At 36.2% G+C, this 10,705-nt stretch overlaps 1 long non-coding RNA gene across 1 annotated transcript; it reads right to left on the minus strand.

Moving 5' to 3' along the window:
- Positions 1–3,247: 3,247 nt before the first annotated feature.
- On the minus strand, positions 3,248–10,520 carry LOC148127766 (uncharacterized). Its single transcript, XR_015739746.1, has 4 exons — positions 10,429–10,520; positions 9,959–10,070; positions 6,499–6,547; positions 3,248–3,492 (listed from the first exon to the last, which is right to left on the minus strand). It is a non-coding gene; the product is annotated as an uncharacterized LOC148127766 (long non-coding RNA).
- Between the last annotated feature and the right edge of the window lie 185 nt (positions 10,521–10,705).

A 10,705-nucleotide genomic window follows, 5' to 3' on the forward strand; every position in this document is an offset into this window, starting at 1 on the left:
TGGGAACTTTAACTTGATTGAAATACTATTCTCTCCTGCCCTTAGCAAATATTTATTGGCTGGATTCACAAATCATATTAGGCATAGATTTGTTTAAATATGGATTGTTGAACAAATGATAGTGGCCTCATCTGAATCGCACAGATATACAATATGAATGCCAGGGCAACAGAAAGCCTTCCATTTGTCCTCCACAGGTTTTCAAAAATTGATACTTGATCTTAATTTTAATGTAATTGAAATAGATAAGAGAGACAGGGACAGAGACAGAGACAGACAGACAGACAAATAGGAATAGTAAGAATTACAAATAATTATAATTAAATTAAAATGAAATCAAATTTGTTTTTTTTAATTTTGGTCTAGTTTATAGTTTTTAGAAGGGGGAGATGGGATGGCCTTGGTATAACAATTTAGCATCAAGTATGGTCCACAGAAATTGTGCAGACATCAAAGTAGAATGGTTAACACAAAATGCTCAACCAATAGTAAGCTGCATTAGAATTTAACATTATCTGTGAACCACAGTTCCTAGAATATAGACCTGTTATTGATATATTCAAAGGTGGATTTCTTTCCACTCACCGAAACTATTTGTTATTGCAATTGAGAAACTTTTAAACCAGGTGCTACATGAGCAAAGAATGTTATTGTATAACTCACATCCTTCGCATTCAGATGGCCTGGAGGCTTTCTTAAATCCCAAGCCCTCTGAATGGCAATGATTCATTGTCAACTAGCCAGCAAATAATCTTTTGAGTCTGAGAATGTCCTTCTGATCTCTTAAAACTTGATCTTTTGCTGTCAGCCAAACATAATCCTGCAAACCATCTATCATTTGCTTCATCTTGGTAAAACCAGGGAGTACTTTATAGGTATTATATATGCCAAAGGAAGTCTATGTTACTGTTTCTGAAGTAAAATCTGAATCTTGTTTAACTTAGTTTTAAGTAATTCAATTTATAGCATACTTCCTTCAGCCCTTAAAGGTGTACATTTAAAATCTTCATTAGCTTTGGTGCAACTTGAAGAAGGATAAAGCACTCTCTGACATTTTGCTCCAGACAGTTGTTTTTTTTCTTGGTGTGGATAAAATCTTGCAGACTGTACAAGATTTTAGACTTCTGGGCTTGTATAATTTTTCCCCCATTCAGATCTTGTCCAATCCTTAGAGACTGTTTGGACAAGTCCTTGCAATTTTCTTGATAAGGTTTTTCAGAAGTGGTTTGACATTGCCTTCTTCCTGTTTACACAATTGATGCAGCTTAAAAATCAGATGAACAGATGCACATTTACCATCATTGTGCCCCACTGCACAAATCTCTTTTACTAAGGTTGATTGCCTTAATTTGAAGTTGACGCTATTTAGTGTTTCTAGAAACTTGACCTTGAGATAGAAGTCCCCAGATTTTGTTGTTAGGCCAGTGTTTTTCAAATTTGGCAATCAGAGTTGAAGTCCACACGTTAAGTGGATGAGTTTGAAAAACAATGTGGTAAGCAATTAAATACATAGATTATTCTTTTTTAAAGAAAGAAAAGACATTTGTTTTGGCCTAAGCAGGGCCAGAGGTTTATGACTCCATTTCACCCTCATCACAATTGGAGCAGCCATATTTTGTGATCCCTCTAACTTCTGTGATTGGAGAGTAGAAAGGAGAACTTCAAAGTAACCTTTGGACCATGTCAGGAACAAAGTTTGAATGGAGAGAACAAAACACAGGTAAAACTTGGTTAAAGCATTCTGCCTTAACCACAAATTTTATGCAGAGTCCACTTTATATGAAATATTAAAGGCTTATCTGCACAGCCCAGTTGCCTCTACCACAACCAAATCAACAGAATGGGGTAGGCGACTGTTTTGGGAGAATAGAAACAGAGGAAATTGTCCTTTATTAATACACCATTCAGTTCCAAACAACCTCAGAGCATGTTTCTTTGCTTACTTCAGAACGATACAGTACACCTCCCTATTATGCTCCTCCAGTTAACAGTATAGGATTTCAGCCTGCTGCAGGCTAAGCTCTGCAGCTCATAGACTTCTTTGCAGAGCAAGAACTGCCCTTTCAATGGACCCAACACTTTTCATGCACTCTGATGCTTCAGAACTTCCCTATACCAAACTGCTGAAACGGCACAGGGGTTAAGAATTTTGTTTAGCATGGAGAAGGTTGCAACCCTGAAAGCCAGACTTAAAAAAAAAAAAACTGTGCTTCTTTTCTTAAGCAGATAACTTTCTCCTAGTCACTTTAAAAATATGTTTAAGAGTTTTGCATTTCACTGGTTTTACAATCACCTAAGGTAGAAGGGTTTCATTCTCTGATGCCAGAAAGCCCATAGTAAAAGCCCTATATTGAAAAATAAAACACAACAAGCACAAACACATACACACACAGAGGGGGAATATTACCTGTACAATAAAATATGTTTTAAAATAAAGTTTCTTTTCAGCTTTTGAATTGGAGTCCTTCCGTATGCTAAGGAAAGATCTTCATCATATGTTATTTAGCCACATGGACAAAGCAGTATTGTTATTAAAATGTATGCTGGAATGATGTTTTTTTTTTAAAACCAACCTGCTGTTGTGCCTGCATGCCTGCATTTTTATTCTTTTTGTGTACATAAATTTATCTTGTTCATATTTTTGTGCAATTTTGAGAACCCATGCGCAGAAGAGGAAGTGATTGGCCACTGCTCTCCTAGAAGAGAAAGGTGGGAGGGTATAGCAACAAGAGATGATGCAATAGGAGGACTTCACTGTCTGCAATCTATACCAAACACCTTGCAAACTGTTGACAAAATGTCTTCATCTGGATAGAATTTTCTTAAGCCAGTTTAGAGGCAAACTGGAATGAGCACAGGACAAGGCCAGCTTCAAATATAAATATGGATGTCTCCTTGGTCTGAAAATAACCTAGATGCAAACACAAAATCGCAGTCAAAACCATGTTGTAAAAAAATGATATACATGTAATCCCTGCAAGGAAAGAAGAAAAAATCTCTCTCTTTTGTATGTAACAATAATACAGATTAGGAAAAATATAAACCAGTATCAGTTCTGTAAAGATGTCATTGCATGTAAGGGTGTCTAATTATTTATGAAAGACAGAGCCTGCATTTTCATATTTAGAAAATGTGCTTCAATGATCACCTATTAGCCCTGCCTGAGATGGAGCAAACAAAACATGTTGTAAACAAAAATGGTAAAGTTTAAACCAGATGACCCATGAAACTAGATTGTTAAAAATTATTTTAAGATTATAATAATTTTAAGATGTTTTAAAATTAGAACCAGATATCTCAATCTTTTCATTCATTTCCCGCTTTTGCTGAAAATGTTGCAATGAAAGCAGCCTGGTAGGGCTGTCACCGGGAGTGGAAGAACCGCAGCGGGTAAGGAACAGATTGATCTCCTCAACCAGGAATTGGAATCCAGTTGGAATCTGTTTTCCAGAAAGTTATTTTTCTTTTGCAAAGAAAGAAGTAGCGGCATCTCTGAAAGAACAGAAAAAGGAATGCTTTCAATTTTTCCTTTTGTCTATAAATTGCTTAGTGCCATACACAAAAATGTACACAATACCATATAACACCTTATTGCAGATAAATTATTTTACTTTCACTGTAAAACAATTTGAGCCACTTTATCCTCCTGAAACGCAAGCTTCATGCACAGTGGAAATATTTAGAAAATGTGCTTCAATGATCACCTATTAGCCCTGCTTGAGATGAAGCAAACAAAACATGTTGTAAACAAAAATGGTAAAGTTTAAACCAGATGACCCACGAAACTGGATTGTTAAAAATTAGAAAAGTGAGGAAATTGTTTGAGGCTTACCACCCTAGGCTCCCGAGAGGTTGAAGATGGCACTCTTGAATTATTAGGATTCAAAACCAAATCAATGTGAAGTTGCCTCTTTTGATCAAATATTTACTTTTATGAAAAGCAAGAGCCAAGGGTAGGAGTCATATAATTCATAGTATAGAATATACAGAAAGGTTGGAAGGGATTTAGAGATTATCCTTTGGATCCGCTATATTTTTCTGGTTCGATGATATGGACAGGAAAACCAGATTGGCTCAAAAAACAAACTGGAACTTCAGTTCTGTGTGGGACATGGATTAAGAGCTGTCATTGAGAGATGCAGCTCTGTCTCTCTCCTTTTGCAAAATATGCAGCTGGAGTCTGCTTTAGAGGAGTCCATCCAGACATGAATCCAACTAATGGTAGCATAGTTCAGTACATATTTTGCCACCTTCTCTTTCAGAATCTCAGGGGAGACTTTGGTGAATTCTTTGTTGGAGTCAATATGTATGTTATGTTCACTGAATTCTCATGGTCAATAAAATTGGTCATGCTATCCATAAAGATTCATTTGGCATTATTTATTCTTGAAAATCCTACAGTAACATCTCCCAAGCAAGCCACTTGTTTAATCAGATGCTCCAGAGTTTTGACATTAACATAAATCTGATTTGTTTGTTGGTGCCCTAGTTTTCTTTATTTTTCCCTTTCTAAAGGTGATTTCATCTCGGGGTCAGCTATGTGGTACTGTAATATGAAGACAGCCTTATCTGAGCTTGGAAATACATGCATTGATAACCACCAGGACATGCATGAGTTACAGAAAAGACATGGAAGTAATCCAGCAAGAAGGCAACCCACTTATAAGTTATTGCCAAGAAAACTACATGGCTATGAATGCATTGTATTTTACTCAGAGGAGACTATTTTATTTTATATTATATCCTGGAAAATTTTTGGATTGTTAAATTGCACTTTGACATGCATTTTGTAAGAAATAAGTCCTACTTAAATCAGAGTATTGATCAAATAAACACATAACACAGAATTGCACAGTAAATCTACCATTATTTAATCTTAAGGTTCTTTCAACAATACACAGAACTGAATTTTTATTACATTCAGAACTTTGCAGCCGTGAATACCATATGCTGGTCTTTCACTTGAGCTACAGCAGATAGCAGGAAAAACAACATGTGATGTTCTGAAAAATGTTTACCCTTGAAACTGAATTCACAGTGCTTCCTGCTTGCTGCTGGTGAAAATAATTGTGCAATATCATAGATTATTTGACTTACAAACACATATTAAAATATTTTCTAATTGGGCTTAGGGATAATTTTAACAAACAAATACAGCAGCACAAAGAATCTGTTGCTTTCCTGAACCAATACCCTTTGCTCCAGCAAAGCTTTTCCATTATTATCTACTTAAAAGTCTACATATGGGAAGCTGTAGGAGTAGTTGTTATGTACTCTGCTGGGCTAAGGCTTCTGTTTTGCCCACGAGTAACATACCAACAAGTAACAAGTATCACTATTGACCTTACCCCATTCCTAAGGGGTCTGTAAGGGGCGTGCATAAGAGCACCATCATGCCTACTGTCCCTGTCCTATTGTCCCCATTTATTTGTACCTATTTCCTGTATTCTTACTCATATTTATACTTATACCTATTATCTTGTAAGTAACTGACAAATCAGATAAATAAATAAACCTGCAGTGGTTTCTGTTCATATAAAGAGGAAATAAGACTGAGTGTAAATAATAAGCAGCGTATGCCGTTTGTTTTTACCCCATCACAAAAGCTCATAGGGTCATATATTCATTATCCTGTAAGCCCCCATATCACTCTTCGCCGTTTTAAAAAACTATGCCAGCTTTCTTTTACTTGGTACCTTCTAGTTGTGCTGGAATAACAGCTCTCAACATGGAGCCCTAACAAACCAGATTGAGTGAAGTGCCCTACATAATTCAGCTGCTTGAATCAAACATCTCCAAAAAAAAAAAAAAAACCCCGATGGTGTAGCACCACAGGGATCATCTAGTATGAGCCTCAGGCTTGCATGTGATTCCAATTCTATCTTCCTTTATACTCGAGAAAAGAGAAAAAGTCGAAAGCTTCTTGCTGTGGCTTTGAACTAACCATGAGAGAGCTGAAAAGTAGAAAGAATCGCCTTGTTCTAGTAATAGTTAAGAAACAAAGATCTGGGATCATGGTTTGCTCCTAGTTTCTTTTGGACGTCACTGGAAATAGCAGTTTGTTCAGCCTTGCAGAAGGCAATTTCCTTCTTTGTGCGTGAAGCCAAAGGTGGTGCAAACAACCACAATGCTCCCAAACTGCTTGTTCATAAAATACTGGCTTGTGGGCTAGCACCACTTATATATATAAAACCAATGTATCTCAGGTAGGGAAAGCTATCCATTTCTCTGAATAGGCTCACCAAGGATTCCACCTCTCAGTGCATAAAAGATAAAACTTACTGAGGGAAAATGAGTGCGGTTTGCAAAACTATGCTGCTGTGTGTTTTGCTTTTTTAGGTGCACAGTACCATTCCCCTTCCACCCTGCTTTTCTTCCCGCGCTGCCACTTGCTATTAGATGCTTCCTGAGTCTTTAACTGTATTTTAGAGAAACTTTGTATGTTCCTTGAAGTGATTTTTCCGAAACATTATGAATTATTCTACTAATTTCCCCTACCTTGAACTTGCTGATATTGCTTGCTTGTGGAAGTGTGACGCGATTATATCTAAAGAAGAAAAAGTATATTAGACTACTACTACATATAGGAAATATGTAGGAAATAGACTAGCTGCTTTACCCACCAATGGTTTAAATTTCTATTTCCTACAAGGACTGTTTGACAAATACCAGACAATCCTCATTAGAAATATTATATTTTCTGAGAAAAAAAAAAGTACTGCTTCAATGCTACAATTCCAAATTTTATTCCAAAACCAGATACATTTTTATCTTATTTGCTAGTTTATCTATAACTATTTATTTATTTAATTTTGGACTGTAACCCCCTATAATTCCCAGTCAGTATGATCAATGTCAGTAGTAGTCAGGAATTATGAGAGTTACTCTCCTAGTACATTAGAAGTCTGAGTGGGTTAAGGTATATGAACTAATGAAAAGGGTTAATGAAATGAAGAAACCTTAAAATATTGACAATTAACCATTTTTATCAGGTAAGTAAACATTAACAATTGATCTAGGTTCTCAATTTCCCTTTATTTAATTGATTAAACAAATTTATATGGCCACCTAACACACACCCAGAGACTTTGAATTAGGAGGCAATTTTATTCTGAAGGTATCTCCAACCAGATTCTTATTTGAAAAAAAAGGTCTACAAGATATTTCAAAACTATTTTTAAAACAGCATTAGAGGAAGGAACAAAGTATAAAAGCTAATACAATTAATATCCATGTGAGAAATTGTTATTCAGTATGTTATTGTAACCATTTTAATACCCTTCCAAAGAAGAATGGTACATGTATAGAACCATATCCCTGATATACTTTAAAATTCTGTGTTATAGTAAAGGTTGCTGTGAAGCATCCCATTACATTATAAGCAAGTCTGTTCTAATCCAGAATGCATACACAAGCTAATTACACAACTTCCTGTCATATCTGACACTAAAAGCTTTTATTTTGGGAATTCTGCCATGTTTATACAGACTTCCAAGTGCTTTAAGAGAGGCTTAATCTGCCTAATTCCAGATGTTTGTTAATGAAAAGTATGTAAGTTATTTTAAAACTTTTTCACAATTTTCAGTTTTCACATTCTATATTTTAAAATATTGTTACAAAAGTTTTATACTTCAAAACAGGATTGATATATTCCAGCTGAAACACTGCCATTTGTATTTAATTACAGATATAAATATGAGTTATAAATAAATGCACAGAAAACCATTATTGGCACTATTTGTAGTACCATCGTTGTTTTTTTAACTTCATCTATTCCTAGATGTTCTTAGGATATTAAACGGAAAGATGGAAATTGTCTGTCTTTAGCTGAATTAGGTTTCATGATAATGCTTTGTTGGTCATAATTTGTATTCCAGAGTAGCCTTTTGTGAGATGGGCAGCTATACAAATTTGATGAATAAATAAATGTTCATGTTGTTCTGCTTCTATCAAAATGTCTCAATACCAGACATTTCCATGTCCCATATACTGTATAGCTAAAAAGAGACATGAACAGATTCAAAAGGATACAATGTTTATGTTCCTAACATCTGCAAATCTGTAGGCATGTTGCATTTTCTAGTCCTTGGGTGTAACAAATGTATCCATAATTTGGTTATGAAATGTCATTGTTGTTAAACAATTTTACATTTTACAGAATAGAGAACAGACCATATCTTTAGGCTGTTTTCACAAAACAAAAACTTGGCATAATTCAGTATTAATCATTATGGAGTCAACAGTTTCTAAAAATATTATCTTCCTGTCCAATTCAAACTAATTTTTCACCAAAAAACAGGTGGGCAATACTTTGGAAGCCAAGGGCTGGACTTAGTGTTGTCAGGGAGGAATTCAGAGTGCAAAACAGGCAAAGCTACATCACAAATGTGGTCAGCACATAGTTTGGAAGCAATTGCAAAAAATGATATTATGCCAGTCTTAACCCTTACACTGCAATTTTCATTTATTTCCTAAATATCCACAAAAGCAATTGCTCATCTCATAAATGCAAGAGAAATATCAATGGGCAATCTACAAGCATAGAAGAATCAGAAAAAGCAGATGGCAGTATCTGGCTGACCTACTTTGGCCTCAGATCATCACCTGGAAGCCTAGTTATTACTTCTATGGGAAACCTGAAGAGAATTAAAAGGATGTAGACTAGTTGGAGAATCAAGTCAACCTGGCAAGAGAGAGTGGCAAACCAATTCCACATTGTTGCCAAGACAAAGCCTTAACTATAGCCATGACTATAGCTACCAGAGGTCAAACTTGATGCAAGAAGCAGTAGTAGCAATAGCTTAATTATGTTACTGCTAAACATCATTAGCCAATTTGGTGTAGTGGTTAAAGCAGGGGTGTCAAACTGGCAGCCCACAGGCCAGATGCATCACGCACAGGCCATGCCCACCCCAGCTCCAAGAAGGGAAAAATCATGAAAAATCACATGACAGCAACATGACGCAGCGAGTTCGACACACGTGGGTCAAAGCATCAGGTTAAAAAGTAGGAGACAGTGAGTTCTAGTCCCATTTGCAGTACAAAACCGTTTTTGGCTGACCTTGGGCCAGTCACATAGGTACAAGAGTATCTTTATATTATCTGGGTGTTTTTTTTTACATTAAAAGATATAGGCAAAAGGCCCAGGCAAAATTACATACATAACAGTGTTCCAGGCTCGGATGTGGCTAATTTATAACTCATATTATCTTGCAACAACTCAGCCAATGTATTTAATATACAGTATATTGTGTGAATCTAGGCAACTAAATTTGTTCAGTAAACATTTGTTTTATTCCTTTCAACCATGTCCTATTCTTAGAGACTGCCTGGACGTATCCCTGGAGTTTTCTTGGCAAAGTTTTTCAGAAATGGTTTACCATTGCCTCCTTCCTAGAGCTAAGAGAAAGTGACTGGTCCAAGATCACCCAATTGGCTTTGTGCCCAAGACCTCATGGTCTCCCAGTTTCTAGCCTGGTGTTTTAATCACTATACCAAATTGGCTAATGTTTAACAGTAACATAGTTTAGTACAAACTCAGCCATTGCTACTACTGTTTCTTGTATCAAGTTTGACCACTGGTGGCTAGTCATACCTTTATCCTGGCAACAATGTGGAATTGGTTTGCCTCTCCTGCAATGTTTACCTGACTGAGAAGCCAAGTCAAATAATAAACCTGTCTGTCCAGGACCTGTGACCCATCTTAGTGTGACATATGTGAATTACTGTCTACATGCTGTGTAGATGATAGATCATTAAAGACAGAAACTGGGCTATCAATCACGTTTTTTTTTTTAAACTGAACATTTTTTAGGGAGTGGCCAGATACATGAATTGAATAAATACTTCACGATAGGGTCATGAGGCACTAGAAAATAATTTTCACATAAATCCATATTAATTCATTAAAGAAGCAAACATTGTTTCTCTATGGAATACTATAAGACTAATTACTTACATGTTTTTAACTATTCAAAATGTCAATCATAATGAGTTCACCCAGCACAGTTGGGAGGTCACTGCATGGTAAAAACTGATCTAGAGGCCTTAGGCCAACTACAGTTCTAGGACTTTAAAAAAAATCAAAAAAATGTTTTAGTTATAATCTTACTTCTATTTTAATAGGTGTAGTCTAAGCCGAACTAAATCAAGACTTCGTCAGTTTATTGTGCGTCTTGTACTCTTTAATACGAAGTATAACCATAACTGTGAAGCTTTTCAGAAATAATACTGCTTGGTGAGTATATTAGCTTTAAAAAAGTCCAAAATTAAATCACCAATAATAATTCTACACCTATTTTATAAAATATTTATTTTAGGACGACTTTCGTTGTTTTCTTCCAAAATCTGTAATTTGCTTCGGAAGCAACTTGAAAAAGAGACTCTCTTCGCCTAACATTATAAAGCCCGTTTTTACATATCGTCGACCTTTTAAAATTTCCGCAAACGAAGCTCTTCCCGTATTATTTTACTCCGAAGGTTTAAACCACCACTTTCATTCCTGAAATCCAGGCTCCTCTGTGGCGGATTTAAATTCCACCCCGGAAGTCGACTCTTTCACGCAATGTACTGTGGGTATTGTGGTTCCGGCTTCCCTCCAGCGTCTTTACGACGAGGGCGGAAAATCGGCCCCAAATAAACCACAACTCCCCTGATCCTTTAGGCCGGCCACCACCTCCACGCCGCGCAAGCGCATTGGCGAGAG

The sequence above is a fragment of the Pseudonaja textilis genome, chromosome 1, assembly GCF_049901715.1.
Source record: "Pseudonaja textilis isolate UNSWEBS1 chromosome 1, rPseTex1.2, whole genome shotgun sequence".
In the NCBI taxonomy this organism is placed as follows: Eukaryota; Metazoa; Chordata; class Lepidosauria; order Squamata; family Elapidae; genus Pseudonaja; species Pseudonaja textilis.